General features: G+C 39.3%; 1 protein-coding gene across 2 annotated transcripts in view; it reads right to left on the reverse strand.

The window, feature by feature from the left end:
* Positions 1-17,517, reverse strand: part of LOC139152510 (trans-aconitate 2-methyltransferase-like) — a 62,686-nt gene extending 45,169 nt beyond the window's left edge. Inside the window, exon 1 of one of the 2 annotated variants that reach the window (XM_070725706.1) lies at positions 17,392-17,517. The gene's annotated coding sequence lies outside the window, so the exon portion shown is untranslated. The remainder of the gene's footprint in view (positions 1-17,391) is intronic. The other variant, XM_070725699.1, reaches the window with a different exon arrangement.
* Positions 17,518-20,840: the final 3,323 nt, after the last annotated feature.

The following is a 20,840-nucleotide window of genomic DNA, read 5'->3' on the forward strand; positions in this document are numbered from 1 at the left end:
ATGAAAGTAATCCCCGAAAGTAAAATAGTTATTGCGACAACATTTTTGCAACATGTAAAAATAATTTTGATCCATCCACACCGTGCGGCAAGACAGTAGACTGTTCATGGTAATCAATATAAACCAATGGAAATTTTTCTTTGTTTGAGGCCATCATATACTCATTTTTGTGTTTTTTTTTCGCGGAGTCTCACAACTTCTGGCCTTCAAAAAACACTCGTTTACAATGACGTCAAACAGACAAATACCATCGGGATTATATGTAAGTAGGTGAGACTGGTCTTTGTCAGTTTCCGCCATGGTCTGCAATTTGCCTGTGTGAGATTTGTATGCGCGGAGAGAACTACGTGTGACGTTTTCTTGTACGGATTTGCAGTACAGTCATTTTATAGTTAAATAAAATCTGCTGTTACTATAGTTCATACCTTCGACTGGTCTCGTGAACTTTATCATCATGACTTTTGGCAAACATTTGATTTCTTTGTTGATATTCTTCCCTTATGGTAAGTACCCAATGCCTTGCATGTAGTTACCATAGTTCAGAGTAAAGTGTATAAGACTAAAAGTAATAGAATCCCATATTCAAATGGACTGAGATGGAATGTCCTAGACGAGTTAGGAAATGGCGTCAAACAAAAAACAGATATGAACTGAAGGTGCTCACGTGTTTTACAACAGGTTCATTAATAGTAGTTCGCTTCACAGAATGTTGGATATCCAGTAAACAGACTCAACAGTACTCAGCAGAACAACTTGGCCTACTAATGTGACCCCTGAATGGAAGAAATGACTTTGAGTTTGACAAAATTACAAACTTAGTTATCAAGCATTGAAATTGACTGCTGATGACTCGACATGTATTGACATTTATCAGACACTACTGGACGCATGAAATAATAAAGTATGACATGAATTACTGCATATTTTTGACTGTTATGAAGTTGTGTAACACAATTGTACCTTTGACCTGTCTCATTTTAAAGTGACTGACAAACAACGAGCAAGATGTTACGCAACATTTGCAGATCTCAGGATAATTGAACCAAACACAAGAACAAAGACAGACATTCTGATAGCAGTTCAATTGAGCACATGACACGCGGAGTATGAGACAGACTTCTGATAAGACTAGACGCGTATACGGTCTACTGCCAGAGTAAGCATCTCTGACGAGGATTTATTGTATTATGTTTTTCAATATTTCTGTCAATAAACCAAATTCATACCAATATAATTGACACTCGTGTGAGGCGTGTAATAAGTACAATCATATATCTGTTATAACATTATATGTAGCAGATTTCATCAACTTTCGCAAGGTACTCTCAGAGTTATATCACTAATTACAAAACTTTATTGAATATGTAAATGTACTTATTATTATCTTGACACGCCAAATGCTTCTCAGTACAATTAAATATTTATTAGATCAATATCTGTAGCAATTAATGCTGTAATTTTTGAGTAATATCACTAATTACAAAGAATATTACATATGCAAATGAGCCCTTAATTAGCCCACACATCTAAATGCTTTATAACACAAATAGATAACTGTCGGATCAGTATCTGCAGCAGATTTCATCACATTAAGTGCAGTCATTTCGGAGTTATATGACTAATTACATAACTTCATAAAATATGCAAATGAGCTATTTGTTAACATGACACTGCAAAATGCTTGTCAGTACAATTAGATATTTATCAGATCAATATCTGTACCAGATCACACTGACTTGGGTGCCGTAATTTCAGAGTTATATACCTAATTACAAAGTTCATTAAATATGCAAATGAACCCTTAATTAACTTGACACTACTAAGTGCTTTACACCATAGTTAGATGTCAGTCAGATCAGTATCTGCAGCAGAATTCATCAAATTTGGTGCAGCTATATCGGAGTTATATGACTAATTATAAAACATCATAAAATATGCAAATGAGCTATTTATTAACTTGAAATTGCCCATGCTTCTAAGTATAGTTAGATATATCAGATCAATATTTGTTGCACGTATCATCAAGTTTGGTGCAGGAATTTCAGAGTTATGTCACTAATAACAAAAGATCATTAAATATGCAAATGAGCAGATAATTGACATGACACTCACAGTATCATCATAATGTTCTGAGATTGTCATCTGGGAAAAGTTTCATGAAATTTGGTACAGTATTTCTTGATACATGTCGACACTGTCATTATCGTCTCCATGGGGAAACCATTGAACGGAAAAAATGATATTGCATAACTTCATTAATATCGAAGCTACACCAACCAAAATCTAATCAATTCTTGTAATTAGCATATTGTACCTGCCTAGTAAATCTGACTTGAATCTTTTCAGGCGTTTTTGAGTTATCGTGTAAATAGACAGACAGAGACACACACACACCGACAGAGAGACAGACAGACATCGCTATGACATTAGCTCACGCGTGTAAACACGTGATGTAAAATTCCACGGGATTATATAATTATCACATGAACAGTCGTCATCCTTAATTTCAGCATCTGCCACTTGAAAGTATAATTTTATCGCGCGATAATATAGAATATGAGAATAATAAATTTCCACTTTATTTCTTGGCCACTGAAAGTGTGGGATCGACGGTGTGGGAAAAGTCGATCATACACTCTCAGAAATCGTCCCACACTTTGCAGTACATTTTACACAAGCTGTGAGTGGATGATAAAGCGCCTTTCATTCCAGGCGCAAATATTATACAATGGCACGATGAGTAACACGGTCCGGAACTACAAAGTAAATAGGTCATAGTACGGAGGCTGACGACAGCGTTGTCACGATTTTGGACAATGTTGTACGTCGTTGCATCGGTCACCGTGACAGACTCACAAAAAACGGCCGAATTTCCAAACAAGTAGTGAATACAGGCCACTTGGAACATATAGCCTATTTCGTTTTAATTGGACATCTCGTTCGTAGCAGAAGTGAAGTATCGGTGTTGGAGGGGTGTAAGGAAGACTGGAGGCCGCGACTACTACAATCTGAAATGCTACTTTATTCAACTCTACACTATGCTACGGTTCATAGTCTGATATCTAGCTGTTGACGACCTGCAGAGACTAACTAGTACATAGGCGTCCATTGGCCGAGACAGTTAAACATTGCCTCATAATAGTAATAACAGCTCATGAATGACAGTTACATAGCACTTTGTCACATTCTTCCATCCCGTTTTGATAGACAAAAAGCATCAAAAATTAAAATAAAATAAAATAATACATTGCTAATACTACTGAATCTATAAGAAAGTACATCACAACAAACTACTGTCTGAGTCGGGTGCTTCCCTAACAAATGAGGCAGAACAGCAATGGGCCCCTTATCTTGGTGTATGTTCTCTTGGCGCAAAACAGTGCGGAATTCCGGAAGTAAGTTTTCGGGCAAAGTTCACGTCGATTTTAGTGCTGATCGCGTCTTTTCGACCCTAATTTGGGTCGCTTAGGTCGCTTCCACTAGTGTTTGGATAGTTCGGGATCGTTTTTGCTCGGTTTTGGTCGGTCAGATCGTCTCGACATTTACAAACGCCCGATCTCACATCTCAAATTAGACAATTAAAGAAAGTCATTTGTGTGCCGTCTTTGGGTTTTTGAATAAAACCTACCAGCTAGCCAGGGACAAATACAGATAAAAACGAGTCTATTACTGCAGTGGCGACTGGAAATGGGACATCTAATTAGCAAATTACCCAGTTGAATTGCCAGTTATACAGGGATTTCACGTTGTAATTAGCAAGAGACCTTGTTAACTTGTCGGGGATATCGATTCGATCATTTCTGTCAGCTGTAGACACTTCATGTATGTAGGGCGCATGTTGCCATAAAGTTTACCTGCGTTCTTAATTATTCAGTATGGGGGTGGTTGCTTGTTACTTTATGGGATTAAAACGAACAACGATAATAAAACAGGAAGCCGCACAGTCTAAAGAATTTTCAAGATATCGCAGATTTTATTTCTGAATCGCCATCTATCATATCAATGATACACCCATAGCCACCTTACTGTTGGTTAAGCCTTCTTGAAATTCTGCTTTTATAAACAGTCTGAACGCTAGGGGTGCAATTTGCATATGCAAATGCCATTTCCTTTCGAACGGCACTCAGCAACTCAGTCTATACTGTGACCGTTGGCTGGCTAACACAGTTTTTCAGTCGCTCCCAAATCCTCATTTTTTCGCCGATAATTATCATTGGAGACCAACTTCATCTCTTCAATTGGATTTTCTGAGAAGGTAAGTGACTTTTCGGGGCTCTGTTTGAAAAATTAAAGTGAATTTTGCGATTTTTCATAGTACGATGGGGATGTTATATGTCGAGCGCGGACTTGTGTTGCTGTACCAACTACGGTAGCATGAAATTAAGGCCCAAAAGCAAGCATAGTTCGTGGAATTATACTATAAATTAGCTTTTTACCGCAGAATTTTGTCTGTTCATGCCAGGAATTTGATGTTGGGCGGCAAAGTTCGCCGCTGTGTTTTGCCGCTAAAATCCAATATGGCGCCAAATCAACATTAGTGTACTGTACGTTTACACGTACACTGTGTACTCGCATACGCTCATAGTGAAATAAATCCCAAAAATGTGCGTATTTTTAAGTCAAATGTTACTTTTTGGGGGAAACTATCATCAAGAGACACTTTTAGGTTGTAATACGTAAAATTCGTGTCACAGTTGTTTTTAATTATTTTCCTCTTTTTTTTTCAGGGTCATCACAGTCCGAGGATGGCTTCGAAGCTTCCAGCCGGGGCTTCCCATAGAAAAACTTGTGCATGTGACCTCATGGTTGTTCACTTTTAACCTTAGAATAAAGCTGTTGTCTTTGCAGTATATTGAATTCAGAACTTATTAATTTTCTTTTTAATTTAACCAACACAAAACCAACCGACACGTTCCAATATTTATTGAGAAATTCGTGTCACCCGGGGGGCACTTTCAAAGGCTTCATTAAAGGTGAACTTCTCCGATATGCTTGCACATGCAACAACGACATGGACTTCATTCAAAGGTCAACTTTCTCACACGCAAACTTCAACAACAAGATTATAGAAAAAAAAAAGATATATCTCGTATAAAGAAAGATGTTAATCTCACCAACCATCGACGATACCTCACCGATAAAGATAAGAGGAATATGACATAAGAACAAAACTGGTTTACACAACGACCTGGCAGTCCATTCATCAAAACCAGGCAAATCAAACAAGGTCTAACAAAAAATTGGAAAATAATAGAAGCCGATCAAACACTGGTCAAAGTTTTTCCAGAAAAACCTATCATAGCATACAAAAGGAATAAAAACTTAAGAGACATCCTCGTTCAGGCACAAATCAAGCACGAGGATAAAAAAACACGAACAGTCCGACCAACAAACCACTCAAAGTTCAGACCACAACATATCCATACTAGCATCTCTAGTTGATGAACAATCGCTACTATCAAATTAACATGTGGGATAAATAGCTCCAACACATAACCGGTTCCTTCCGGGGACCCAGATCACATGACCAGGGTCAAAGCACTATCGATTCACCGGTGTCTCGCCATGTTTCTCCATATCATTAAACCACATTGATCGAATCAATATACCGCATCACTATCAAAGGTAGAAAACGATGTGTAAAGTTGCTCTCATTTTCCTATATATAGAAACAGACTTCAAGATACATAAAACAATTTATAAATTCTAAAATTCTGAGAAAATAATATACTAAAGAACTGTAGTTGTAGTTAACATAAAATTATTCTCGTTTGTAGAGGCCATCTAATCTGTGGTGAATGTATAATGCCCACTGTAACAAGTACCAGAAAACGGCATTCATAGGTGAAATTTTTAGACGAAGTTTCGCCAAGGGTCTATTGAAAAGTGTACCATTTCCAGTAAAATAGCCCTGTAAAGTTAAAAATTGGTATACACAATCAATTGTTACTGAAAAAGACACTGCTGAAATTTGATCGGTGTTCAAGACCCGGAAGACTATTTACTAGCCCCGTTTCCCCTTCATAGACAGACCCAAATCGTGTTATGCAACAGAAACTACTCAGTATACACATCGACAATCTTTTGAAGGTAGGTTTATTTTTACATGACAAACTGTTTATATCAGAAACAAATTCCTAAAAACACATATTACCTACAACATTCACTCAGGTCCGCGGTATAGCGTGAATGTAGGCATGTTTAGTCGACCCATGCTTGTGTGACCCCTGCGTACTACTGCGACCTTTGTTTTGAAATGAAAACGAGGCTATTTTTCTGAGGGCGCTGTTCAAATTACACCCCCAGCATTCAGACTGTAAAGACAAAACAGACCCTGCCAAGTGTGGTAAATGAGAGCAAACGATTTGCACCCTATGTTAAAAATTACGACACAAGATACCACTGTCATTCATTAACGCCTCTATGTGATAATTGAAGCAACGGAACTGTTACAGCATCAGGCAAACATGTGTTTCCCATGCAGACAGTGTGTCTGTGGAAATTTCAATCAACTGCACTGATTTTCATGAAACTAACAAGACACTGTAATAAGGTCAAAATGTATAAAACATTCTTATTTAGTCTGGAGACAACACGTTTTGTCCTTTGATTATGGTATAGATAGGACAAACAAGTTGTCTGAACAAGACTTGTACATGGAGAAGTGTATGATAACGTTTTCTAAATATTCAACATATGGTGCCATTCATAAACTCTCGTTTACAACCCCAGATAGGAGCTGGCTTTGCCTTTGTACCACAGGCACATGCAGTATTGCTACGTTAGAGCGCCTCCCACGGCCATGCATGCGAGGCTAGGCCTGGCCGAGCTGAAGTGGTCTTTCCTTATGTTACGTGCAGAGAAAACGAACAAAAGGGTGAACTCAGCAGTTTACGTTTAAACAAAAGTTATAACGAAAATAAAACTAATGCTAAGTGACAGGGATAGGATACAAGCTTTAAAAGTGTACAGACTACTTATCTCAGCTGGGACGGCAAAGCTCCAGTCTCAGAGTTGTAACAGTCAGTCGGATGAATGAACAGTCCTTTGGCTTGCAGGCTTAAAGTTGTACAAAGTCGACAGTATAAATCCAGCGTTGGCAGTGAAGGTCTTGAAAAGTCTTGAAAATTACTACTGCTGTACTTTCCAAAGACGTGAAGTAGTACACACAAGAGACACAATCCCAAATATCTGACTGGAAGCTGTGCACGTCCCTTTTTATACACATATGCTTACAAAAGGGCATTATAAGAACAATCTAGAACTTTTTTGACATGCTAATTACTGTTCTAAGAATTTAAAATTATCTCTCTTGCACAATTCAGTAAATGTCAAGAAAATTCCAAACATGACTAATTGAATTCAAGGTTGTGAGGTCATTAAGGGCAGTGACCTTGAGAATGTTCTAGACTAGTGGAACTCAGGTCATGATGAGTGTGGGGGAAATGACCTACATAACACTTACCACTACGTCTTGGCCAAGGCATCGCCTAGCATGCATGACCATGGGAGGCGCTCTGACTTAGCAGCACTGCACATGCCTGTGTTTGGACGAAATGCAATTTGCAAACTGAATCAGACTTGACTCTGATCTGATGAGCCGGTTTTTTTATATCGGGCCCACAGACAGACAGACAGACAAACAGATAGGCAAACAGACACACAGACAGACAGACGACATCGCTGCGACATAAGCTCACGTGTGTGAACACGTGAGCTAAAAACGGCTGAAAATACAGGATGTTTTCACTGTCGGAATATTTAGCAGGAGAAGGAGATGTGTCGTAGATATACAGTGATAAAGTAGGCACAGGTTGATTTTTTCAAAGATTAACCTATTTTATTATATTGTGAGCTAAATCAGCGACACCGATAGGTGTCGTAGTAAACTGCGCTGGACCCGAGCGCGATCTCTATGCCACAGCACCGCTGCGTGTGTGAGATTCATTATCTCAATTTCTCTATTGACCACAAAATTTGTTAAATTTACACTGGAAACAATGAATAATATTTTAGTGTATCAGTGACTATTCTACTTCGTCGCCATGTATTATTATCCAATCAGAGCTCGTGTAATATACCGCTTTCGTATATGCGGATTTATACAAAGTGTTAGACGAGTTCTGATAGTGTGGGATTAATAGAATCTCACACCCCAATGGGTTGGGATGGAATGTCTCACACGAGTTGGGGAATTTTTGTCTCACACTCGCCTGCGGCTCGTGTGAGACAAAAATTCCCCAACGAGTGTGAGACATTCCATCCCAACCCATTGGGGTGTGGGATTCTATTTCTCACGTCCCATAAAAGACTGGAAAAAACGGGAAACAAAACATCATAAAATTTCGTATCCAAATAAACGTGTGATAAGGCCCGAATCCAATTAGTATTATTCCACAGGAAAAAATAGTTCCATCTTACAAGTAAATTAAAATCGAACACACAGAGATATTTAATCAAAAATTACTTGTTTTATTCCATTTTATATTATTGATACTCGTACAATAAGCATGCACATTAACATGTTTAACCTTTGTAACTTTTCTCAAATAATTTCTTTGGTTGTTGAAATTTTAAAACATTAATTGATATATGAATAAGCTTGTGTATATAAATATTGATGAAAACATTACATAATCATGAAATTCCATTTTAAATAACGGATACTTACATGTTATGCTTATATGCTTACAATAAATAAGTTAACATGTTGAATTATTTTTTGTAATGTCATTTCTGTACAGTTTAGGTAAAACGGTCAAACTAAGTTTCTGAATAAATACATCAAATTTCACTAAATTCGTATTTTAAAACGTCTGCCAAAATTTAAAAATGTCCTAGTTTTTTTCAACATTAATGGCGTATATATGTATATATAAGTGAACAAGTCATTACAAACACATGGAAAAAACATTCAGTTTTCTTGGATACTCTGTCTGAATCTGAATACAATACTCGCGGTCGTTTCCTCACTCGGCTTCCTTCACTTTGCACGTTCAGCGTAACACGAAATGTTCCTCCGGTAATATTGCAATCGCTGAAAATCGCAGTCGAACCTAGAATTCGCGATTTTTCTATCTTTTCCGTGTGCTTATGTTCCTGCATTTGTAGTTTCATGTAATTTGATGACGTGGCAACAGCATTACTACTACTAGGAAAGCTCGTTTGGACGACATTACCTTCATTTCGGTTTCCCTTGGTATCGCATAGAATGTGTGACATAGCGAATTGTAACACACCTCATCCGCAGTCTGTATTCTAATTCGCCAATTGATAGTCACGTGGGATGCGTTCTTTTGTGCTGATCCACCTAAACGACGTCATCAGGCATCATTCGTTTGAACTGTTGCCTGCCAGGCATCAGTTCTGGAAAATGATGCCCGCTGACGTCAAAAACGATATTTGACGCGAACGCGGACCGGAATGTAAACAAAGATGTCGTCTGCGGCCGATCGAAACGATAATCCAGAAATTTCTTGGTTTATCCTACTTTCTGAAGAAGAATTGAATGCTTTGGTTTCCAACAAGGACTGGATACGGACAAAAACTATAATCAAAGGTGAATTGAACGTTTTGCAGAAGTATTGCGGTCTTTTTAGGAAAAACTTTCTTACTGAACCACTCCAACATATTACATCATAGACCTACATGCGACAAGTTTTGTGTATAGTACGTTCTTATGCATCGCTACGGATGAGGTGTGTTACAAAACACATATTGACTGGCTATGAGGGCAACAGCATACGTCTTTAACCCCTCGGGCCTGTGAGTCACCCCCAAAAACAGACTATTTACATCGGCTACGGCCTCGCGAAACAGTCTGTTTTTGGGGATGACTCACAGTCCCTCGGGGTACAGACGTATGCTGTTGCCCTCATAGCCAGTCAATATGTGTATACTGTTGTTTGTCCGATAATTTACAGTAGTTGTTGACGGACTGCACATTGTTGTGTGCACTTTTTGCATCGTGTGTGTCGGCGGCACCATTTCATCATTTAACTTTTGAAGCATATATTTTCTAGCGCTTGTGTTCGTCAGTTTCTTGCCGAGGTCGGACAGACCACTTTCAGTTGACATGTTCTTCATAATGTTACCGATAGTATTTGGTCCCATAGCTTGACGTTTAAACCAAGTCTTCTCTGTCGGTGATTTCGGGTTATTGTCCTTTATAGCCAAATAGAATGGTGTTTCCGGACTGTTAAAATCTCCTGGTCTCAGTGCTCTGTAATGCTTGTACAACGCTACGGGACAGCGCCCAATATCTGTAGGGTATGCGTACATTTGAGGTCTCACTGGGCGGACATCGTTTACATTTTCACCGGTTCGCGTCTTCGTTTGATGTTCTGTGGTCATTTCAAGAAACTCTCTGCCCTCCCGATCGCGCTTGAGCTGAACATCACCCCAACACAGCGAACGATGTTCTTTAACAGCTCTCATACCGAAATGTAGCATGTTGTTCAGCCAAAGGGTGTTGATAACTGACTGTGGTGTGCACGGTCCGAGTTGTTGTGCTTCGTATAGGTGATTTATGTCATCATCGGTTAATGCGTCCGCTTTGTTCGGGAGGTTGCCTTTGCCTTGTTTTCTCAGTTCCTTCTGTTTCGCCTTCAGTTTCTCGCGGGCCATGAAGAATTCTGCGCCCAGTGTTAAAGACGACTCGTACTTCTCCCAGCGGAGATGTCTTTCGAGGCTATTAAGCATGCCACGTAAATATGAGGGTTCATATTCGGACCCATCTTCCTTGCGGACAACGCAGAGAAACCTACCGACGAGCGGATCGAGTTCGGCGGGAGGAATGTCTTTGATTTCTCTATCATCATTATTTTCGATTAGAAATTGCTTAAATAGTGAGATGTGATATCGCGTTTTACGTGTCGTTTCCTTGTTCTGTTGATCAGAAACAAACCCGTCCAGCTCGCCAGGGGACAACTCCGCAAATCGGCCAAAGGGTGTTGTCTAAATGTCCGTCCCCAGGGGTGGGTAGGTGTTTCGTTGTATCTCTAGTAAAGATATATTCTACCAACCTTTGGTGTTTCGGTCTTAACTTAGCACTGCCCTTGACAATCTTGCGTATACGTTTTATCAACATGCTGCGTCTATTATCAGGTATAACTGAAGACCTTGCTGGTGCGTTCGTTATTGACTTTGTCAAATGTAATCCGGTGATAATCTGGTGAGAGCGTCCACAGATTAGTAATTTACCCTTGATTACTTTGGCTAATTAGGCACTCAAACTCATCAGATAATAGACGCAGCATGTTGATAAAACGTATATGCAAGATTGTCAAGGGCAGTGCTAAGTTAAGACCGAAACACCAAAGGTTGGTAGAATACTTTATAAGCGATACAATGAAACACCTACCCACCCCTCGGGACGGACATTTAGACAACACCCTGTGAATCGACCGGATCGTCCAGCGTCGGCCGCAGACGTACCGGGCCTTGGTGTATCCATAACGGGACCTACGTACCGGTAGTCGCTAACGAGCTGCACCGCTGAACGAGTGAATTCTTCGTCAGAATTAATGTCCTTCACGACAAACAGTCGGTAGGTTCCCAGAGGTCTATATTGGTATTTCAGCACAAATTTCGGTCGTCCTTAGAAAATACGTCGCCTACATTGAACATTACAGTATGTAAACAATAAACAAGGCAGCTGTCAACCTGTCGTCTGCGCCACAATGAATTATTCATAAATTTGTAGTTCCGGCTGTATATAACGCACGTTCCTATTGGTCCAATAGTGCACGGACGTATCACGAGTAGAGCATTGCTGACCAATCGAAAAGCATGCCTTACAAACTAAACTGTCTCGCGCAACAATACAGAGTGTGGGAACAATTTGATCCCACACCTTTGTTCCCACACTCCCAGTGGCCAGGGACGTGAGAACAATTTTTCTAACACCGTCGATCCCACACTCCCAATACCCAGGAATGTGAGAACAATACTTTCAGTGGGCTGACACTAATTTTCGGAACAGAACGGAACGGAATAGTCACACCAGATAACATGTTTCAGCACAGGGTGTTGTCTAAATGTCCGTCCCCAGGGGTGGGTAGGTGTTTCGTTGTATCGCTAATAAAGATATATTCTACCAACCTTTGGTATTTCGGTCTTAACTTAGCACTGCGCCCTTGACAATCTTGCGTATACGTTTTATCAACATGCTGCGTCTATTATCTGATGAGTTTGAGTGCCTAATTAGCCAAAGTAATCAAGGGTAAATTACTAATCTGTGGACGCTCTCACCAGATTATCACCGGATTTACATTTGACAAAGTCAATAACGAACGCACCAGCAAGGTATAACTGACTTTAGTTATACCTTGCCCTGTATCCGCCATACTGAATTCGAACTACCTTACCCACAATTCAATGCGAAGTCCAATTAAGTCAGTATGGCGGATACAGGGCAAGTGTGCGGAATCCCCAGGAAATGAATATTGCCAAATTTCGACACATGTAACGTTTCTAGGCCGGCCATACTGGAGCAATAAACATTTGAAGGTATTTGTGATAGTCGAGGATCATTTATTGGACGCCAGATTGTTTCTTTGTTTCTTTCTGGCTGCTTGTCTGAAATCGGTGTCTGACCTTTCTTTTTTTTTCCAAGTAAACGGCGACCTGCGGCCGCCCGCCTCGAATGACTATCCAAGCAACGTTACGATAACCTGTGGTGATATCGATGACCATCGTTTATCATATGGACATTGCCAGTCTCACATAACTGCAATCAAACTTTAACTTGGGAGAAAAAATTCAGTCCTGGGATCTGTGATTGTTCATGGGGAACGGATACCGGCCACAATATCTCAGTTTGAGTTTAGAAATTGAAAGGTCATCCTCCGTCACTGTAGTGACGTTCTGCAGAGAGCCTAGACCAACTGTTTTACGTTGGTTAGCAAAATGGCGGTCTCCGGGCAGCCATGCGTACCGTGCTGTGTGTTTCGGGCGTTACACGGCCGTGGGGGCCGTGGTAACGCCCGAAACACACAGCACGGTACGCAGGGCTAGTCTCCGGGTAGTCATGTCGATTAAAGCTAGAAAAAGGTGGTATTTCAGTGAATTTTAAGCGGATTTCTGATCGCGGTGAGTCCCTAATAACCAAGCTGTCGATGAGTGTTGGTAGTTGGTATTTTGATGGAAACTTTTCGAAATATCGCCATTCTAGTACGCAGTTTCCCATAGCTGTGGTGGCGGGGTTAAAATCGTAAATCAAAACCAGCCCGTAAAAGGCAGGAATCCCCTCTGAAAACACCACTGCTATGGACCCACAGCTAGGCGTAAACAATGGTTGTCGGTCTCGAGATGCGAATACTAGTTACGCCCGATAAATAATGCCACTCAGGTCCAACCCCGCGATAATATACCAAATACGGAACACAAAACTATGAGCGGGTTCAGAAAATTACCGCACGTAGGTTCGCGAAACGTAAACAATAGCGAATCGTTTCTGGAAGCGTTACTGCTGAGCGGTGGACCGCGGGCACACTACAAATCAAGTGCATAGCGAAAGGATGAAACAAGATTTGAATAAATAAAGAATACATACCTTTTGAGGTGTGCCAAGAGCGGAATGCGACAGAACAAAATCGCAACACGCGAAGCGACGCGACACCGACAGTTCAAAAATGGTGGCTCGGCGTGACTCGACGGGCTCACACTCCAACAGTGCGGCGCTCTCACTTCCGTTCACTTCTGCTCCCGCTTTCACCACTGCCACCGGTGACAAAATGTGGTGATTTACCACATTTTTACGAAGTTTGCTTGATTGCAAATTTCAACAATGTCATGCTCTGTATGGCTATATTTAATTTCAAAGTCAAAGAATATAGTATAAAACGATGTCTTTATTTTGTTTTTGTCGCATATTTGCGAAAATCGTTGGACCTACTTTTCGCGGGTGAATGTGTCTGATACAATAATGTGAGTGAAGGGTCGAAGCAGACAACACTTACGGCACTTTCATTTTTCAACTTACTGCATGATAACACACTTTGGAAAGTGAGCAAGTACAATGAAACATGACCACATCTTGAAAACTGCTGCCAGATAATGGCCAGCATTGAAATGAACTTTACGGGTGATAACATAAAAAATTATTCTCATATAAACTTTCAAAACTAGCAGCATTCACTGATGAGGAAAAAAACTTTTGTGTCTTTTGTGTAAATACATTTTGAATGGCTGTATTTATATTTTATTTCATTTTATTTAAATTTCTATCATTACTTTACTAAATAGCAAAAATGAAAGTCTCTATCACATGATACTCTCATTTTAAATTACTGGTAAGTAATCCGTGATATTTTGCGGCAAAACAAGACATTAGACATATGGACATAGGTTTATTGCTTTAAATATCACTTTCATTTCTTTTCAGTGCATCTGAACGACACGCTTTCAAAAACTTGTGGCACGCCATTCTTTTATCGCCGTACACATTATGGCCAAATGATTATTTCAATTATCTTGTTTAACTGGATGAATACGTATATCATTTGATCCAAACATGTTATTTAAAGGGATATAGTCGTCGTAGCTGCGCTTAAAGGTTGCATGGGATTCACACGACCAATGTAAACACATCCAAGATACGATGGTGATCGATGAAAGTTATTCATATCTGTCATAATCTACATCGTATAATTTTAATGTTACAGCTATGATTATGAGGTGCACCTAGATATCGTGCATGAAATACATTGTTTGTAAACAGGAAACTCGCACAGGCACAGTTGCGAATACTAGTTCCCTTTGATAATATGTATTCGGTATTTCTGTTTTCAGTCAAATACTAGATTTATCTATTGCTAGATTGTCGCATTCGATTTGGTTGGAATTTGGTCGAGGGGCGGAGGGCTAAATTTATTGCCAGGTGATTTGCTGACATAGTGGCAACATATAAGAATGCAAAAAAAATGTCGACAAATGTCAAAGTGTTGCAACGGGGATTCATACAATCTTATGTAACTATAGAGCCTTCTTGATGGCGGCACCTTATTTCGTTCGAATTCGGTCGTCATTTGCAGTTTCTCTGTGGATGGTTTTACTTCAAGTTAAGCTATTTTCAAGTGTCGACCATGTAAAACTTAGTTTGGGAAAGGAAATTTGAAGACGACTTTGAAATTCGTGATGTAAACTAGTTCAGGATAATATTTCATTAGTCATAAAATGAGGGCTACTAATTTTGTTTGCTCGAGAAATATGCCATGCGTCGCTTGCCCTTTTTCCCTTCCCTCTAACTCTGGGCCAACATTGACCATTTTGCAATCACACTTGCTCATAAAAGTAGCACAGTCTTGAGGGAACGACATCGTGTCGATTGAGGCAAATGACATGGTAGCAGAGATGCTACGATTTGCACAGGAGGAAATAGCAAATTTCAGTCCTGGGATTTCAGTGACGACACATTACTTTATAGGCGTATGGCTGTCGTCATCGGAATGTGATGTGATTGACATGTGTACGATTTGTTGAGAATCAGAGGTTTCCAATAGAAAATAATGATGACAATTAACATCATTAATCGTCATCAACTTCAAATAGAACTGCCTTCAGTCACGTTTTTGGGAGCCTTCAGTGCCGCAGTTATCATTATTACAATAATGGGCATTGTCCAATAGCGATATATGAGAATCAGATATTCCTCGATGCAACATGTGATAGAAAATCACATTTCCAAGATTACTTTAAATATAAATTATTAGGTTTAATATTCCAAAAACCGAATGGCCGCCAAATGTACCGCAAATGCTTTAGATTCTAAAACGTTACATTGACGGTGTTTAGTTTGCAAAAAGGAAGCATATGGCGATCAAGATTGTCCCATATATGTAAATCGTCATGCGAGATCAGTATATGCAGGGATTGACCGAAAATGCAAGCGTGAAAATCAAATAGGACATTGGCTTATTGCCGATATACAGATATGTCGATTTACCAATTTCAACTACGTATACCGATTTCCCGTAAAATATTACGAATTACGAATATTCCTATTTCTCATCTTTTGTGTAGACTTCATCCATCTCTGTTGGATGTGGTCTCAAGTTACAAGACAATCAGATGAAAATGATACAGAAAAGAGAGCAACAATTACGTCTGCCGCCATAGGATTACGTTAGATGATAGAAAACTCAGTTCTTCCCTTGTAATTTTCATGAAACTTTGCACAACTGCCCAGTCAAATTTAAAACATATCATTATGCTAGATATTCAGATACACCGCAGGCAAATGTTTCAAAAGTTATGTGAAAATAGGCTTACTCGACATTGTGTTACGTTATTGACAAAATTAGGGACCTTTATTATATTTTTAAAACTAGAGCGGTGACCTAATTTTTACCTTGAAAATCTGCGTTCTAAAAATGACATATTCACTTTACTTATTGACATTCTCAAAAACAAATATTTATACATATGTATACATATTTTCTTGCCATTTCAAAGTTGCTGTCTTCACCTTCATCGGCCTAAAGTGTTCCACGTCCTCTGATGTCAAATTTAAATGCTGATATACCACATGATTTTAAAATGCTTTATTTGACCAAGACCCTCGAGTTTTTCTCGAGGGTCTATGGTTTGACCACATTGAATTATATTCAACGGACATAGGACTACGGTGCCGTCCCTTTAAGAGAGTCATTTTTTCGCTTCATCATCGGTGTCAAGAGAAGGAAAATGATACTTTTCCCGCAATTTGATTAAAATCAGATGTAGAGTACGGCGACGTCTTCTCTATATGCGTACGCGGTACCCTCTCGCTGTCGCCTCTCCTGTAGCCTGTAGTCATGACTTACTACAATGTCTCCTTCCCGGAGTCTCCTTTTGAGTTTCAAACACTTTGTAGCACTTCTGTCTTGGTTTTTACGTTTATACTTCGATTGCGCGCGTCCAAAACTCGTGTTACCGCGTTATAGCTGTTATAGTTGGTCCCCTAAATCTAGGTCAATGACGTCTTGATATGACATCATTGTCCTCGCCTGACATATTACAAAAGAATGGCATTGCTAATATTCATGCGCCTTTATTATGCAAAGTCACCGGTGGCAGTTGCGAAAATAAAGGCATTCTATTTCGACCGTTGTAGGAATCGCTCCCAATCTGATTCAAATCAGATGTAGAGTACGGCGACGTATTTTCAAGCTGTGGCCTCTAGGCAAGAGAATACCGCGCACGTACAGACGTCGCCGTGTTCTACATTTTAATCAGATTGGAATCGCTCCTTTTTTTTCCAAGTAAACGGCGACCTGCGGCCGCCCGCCTCGAACGACTATTCAAGCAACGTTACGATAACCTGTGGCCACTAAGATCGTTTGAGAGTCCCGTAATAGGCTCATTGTGCTGAAATTATACACCTAGGTATTAGGACAATATCATACTTACTGATCTCAATTAAATTTATCCAGTTACAGCCAGTTACGTATACGTTGGTTGTCCGTTTTTGTGTCTAAAATTTCCCTGATGTGTGTTGCTTGATGCTCAATCCTGAATTCGTATATATGCTTTACACTGTCAATGACGTCATAGAATCAAGAACTTTGACCCCGGAGCCATCTTGTTGCATATTCATAGCCCATTCAAATCTGATGACCTAAATATTTGCGTCTGAAAGAGCTGCAGTCAAAACAGTCATTGGTCCGCTTTCAGCTGAGTCGGAAGCCATGACCTGTAAACATAAGGCCGAGCGCTGTTTCACTGACTGCTTATAGAGTTAATACGGAGTTTAACGAGCAATGTATCTCGAGAAAACTAGAGTAATAGGTAACCAGCTCCAGAAAGGTTATTGGTCGTCAGACGATGTCGGTACGTGGTGAGTTCCAGATATTACATACTCGACATCGTAAACTATCTTGTCAACCAAAGGAGCGCTTACACCTTGGAAGACATCAAGACGTACAAGTCTGTCTAATAGTATAACTATTTTGTTAGCGGTTGCGTGAGCAATATCAAGTACACAAAATGTCAAAGAAAACTGCCTATTAACAGGAAGACCTCAAAGCGTACGAGTCTCTCTCATCATACTTGACAAGGTCCGTCTCTCCTATAGTATAACTATTTTGTTAGCGGCCGCGATTGCGTGAGCAATATTAAGTAGTAAATATCAACGGCAATGCCTATTTTAACATCCAAGGTATGTGATTCACAAATGAATGAATGGGCACAGCTGCAGCACTAGAAAATTGTTTAGAGGGGAGGAAAAATTTTCGCTGGACACTGTACTTGCATGGCTGGTATTGGTGAGAATTGTCTTGTCGGTACCCATGTTTGCCATCGAAGCCAATGTGAGGTTACAGCGGTCAAGAAGAGTCACCGAAGAGAAGATAACACTGGTCACTGCCCACAGCTGTTAACAAAGGCAGTGGAAAAAGGATAAAAGACATAGACTTCACGTCCGCAAAGATCAAGAAAAGAAAGTTTGACGGAGCCGGAGCCGAAGACACAAATATTCCTACACCAGTGAAGGCGAGAAGAAGATTATTGGAAATACCACCATCCACTTCCAACGAAGTCAATAAGTTTTACCAGGGCTTGTACTACACTAGCACGAAGCCTGTGGTCGTTTTGTGGTACCAGAGTGTACCGGGCATTACATCCCAAAGGACAAAAAGTACAAATTAGTTTTGTCAGAACTTCGCGATGATAATTTTGTCTGCCTGAATGGAGACCTACGGAAGCACTGCGATTATTTATTTGACACTGTATCTGTCATTGAAGAAAAGCCAAAAATGTTGAAGAATGCACACGTGACCAGGCTAGAAGAAGAGAATGGCACCTATTTCGAACTGGGAGGGTAACTGCATCAAGAGTAAAGGCAGTCTGCCGCATTTCTATTTATTTGACACTGTATCTGTCATTGAAGAAAAGCCAAAAATGTTGAAGAATGCACACGTGACCAGGCTAGAAGAAGAGAATGGCACCTATTTCGAACTGGGAGGGTAACTGCATCAAGAGTAAAGGCAGTCTGCCGCATTTCATCTACCAAACCCTCACAGAGTTTAATAAATGTAATACCTTTAGCACAAAGGCAACTCGTTGGGGCTGTGAGCATGAGATTGAAGCTCAAGAAAAATATGTTGAATACACGAAGGAATGTCATGGAAACATTTTTATGAGGGAGGGTGGCTTTGTTGTCAATCCGAATTTCCATTTAGAGGGCTTCCCCTGATGTAATTGTCAGTAGGAATAAAAAATTGTGTTGTGTGTTGTATAGTTGAATGTTGCAATAATACAAATTACTTGTAAAAACAAGTGCATTGCTTAAAGAGAAAAGCAGATAAGCTGACATTTGCAGAATAAACCTACATTTATTCACTATCAAATTATCCCAAATTAGTTCCTATCGTGTTCAAAAGAGAATCATATGTATATGTCAAACTCAGTGCAGATCAGATAATGACACGTAATTGGCTGTGTTAACCAGAATTGTCCATATGAGTGGTTGCACTTCATATGCGTTAAGATATTGAGAGCACCAAAGAGTAACTCGTATTGCCTAAAATGTGCAAAACTCCCTTTGTTTAAGTCGTCAAAGAAATAGTCTACTTTTGTCTTTACCGTTTTTCATCAGTTGCATGAATTATTTTTCAAACCAATTTCACTTCCTGTAAATGTAACTTGTTAAGAGTGTGATGATTTCGAGTAAAATCTTTCCACAATTTTTGCATGCAATGGTCTTTCAAAACACAGACAGTGGGCCCTGCTTCCCCTTCCCATGCTCAAAATTACTTATTTTTGAGATGTTTAAAACTTTTTTTCTTCTTTTATCACATTCCTTGCATACGGACTGCCTTTCATAGTTTATGCTTAAATATTACTTAAGTAAGATATACCTTTACATTCTTTGCATGCAATTATCTTTCATTTGAAGTAACTAGTGAATATGGATTTGTATTTCTGACATTTTGCATCACATTTGTAATTCCCAGTGTGCTTTCATAACTTTCCTTGATGATTTCAAAAGATTTTACTCTCTTTGCATTAAAATGGTCTTTCACACTCATTCACAAAAAATTTACTTGTGCATGTCACATAATTGCCCCACTCCTTGTATTAATGTGATCTTTGTTATAGAGCTACATAATAAGATCGTTTCCGTGGGTCATATCTGCACTACCTTCTTTGCATTTTAATTGTTTTTTTATATTCAGCAATATTATTATGGCTTTCAACAATGTGTGTGTTAAATCATAGCAACATTGCATAGGGAAATCTATGTATCTGAGTCTAGCTGGAAAGGGTCTATTATATTACAATGCAGATGCCATACAACGGAACAGCAATAATGTAATTGGTGAAATCTTTTCATTGGTGTATTTCAACGTAAATGTTTAATGGATACACTAAAACTTAGTCCTGGCTTTGCTATAAAAGTAAGTATGGTACAAACTAATTTTTGTCATGTTCAATGCATATTTTCCCCTGAGAAATATGCTGTTATCTGTAACATTCTTTGGTTGCTCCGTCTATTAAAGTATCTGTTGAGTAATGCAAATGTATATATTGCAATGTATATATTGTATTGCCAATGTATATATCGTAAATGCAAATGTGTATTTTAGAGTAATGTCTAAGGTCAATTTGTAAGTAATTGTCATGGCCAGTGAACAGTGACTTTCAATTTGTTGTAGTCACTGCCTATATCAATAGTTGTAACTGCTTATATTGACAGAGTCTTGTTTGGCAGCTGTAAATTCAGAGGCATTTTTAAATAATCACAATGTTACTTTTTATGTAAAATACTGGTATGTTTTTTTTAGAATTATATTGAATGGGATAAATGATATAGAAATTATATAACCTTTGTACACACCGCCCGTCGCTACTACCGATTT

The sequence above is a fragment of the Ptychodera flava genome, chromosome 2 (genome assembly GCF_041260155.1).
Source record: "Ptychodera flava strain L36383 chromosome 2, AS_Pfla_20210202, whole genome shotgun sequence".
NCBI lineage: Eukaryota > Metazoa > Hemichordata > Enteropneusta > Ptychoderidae > Ptychodera > Ptychodera flava.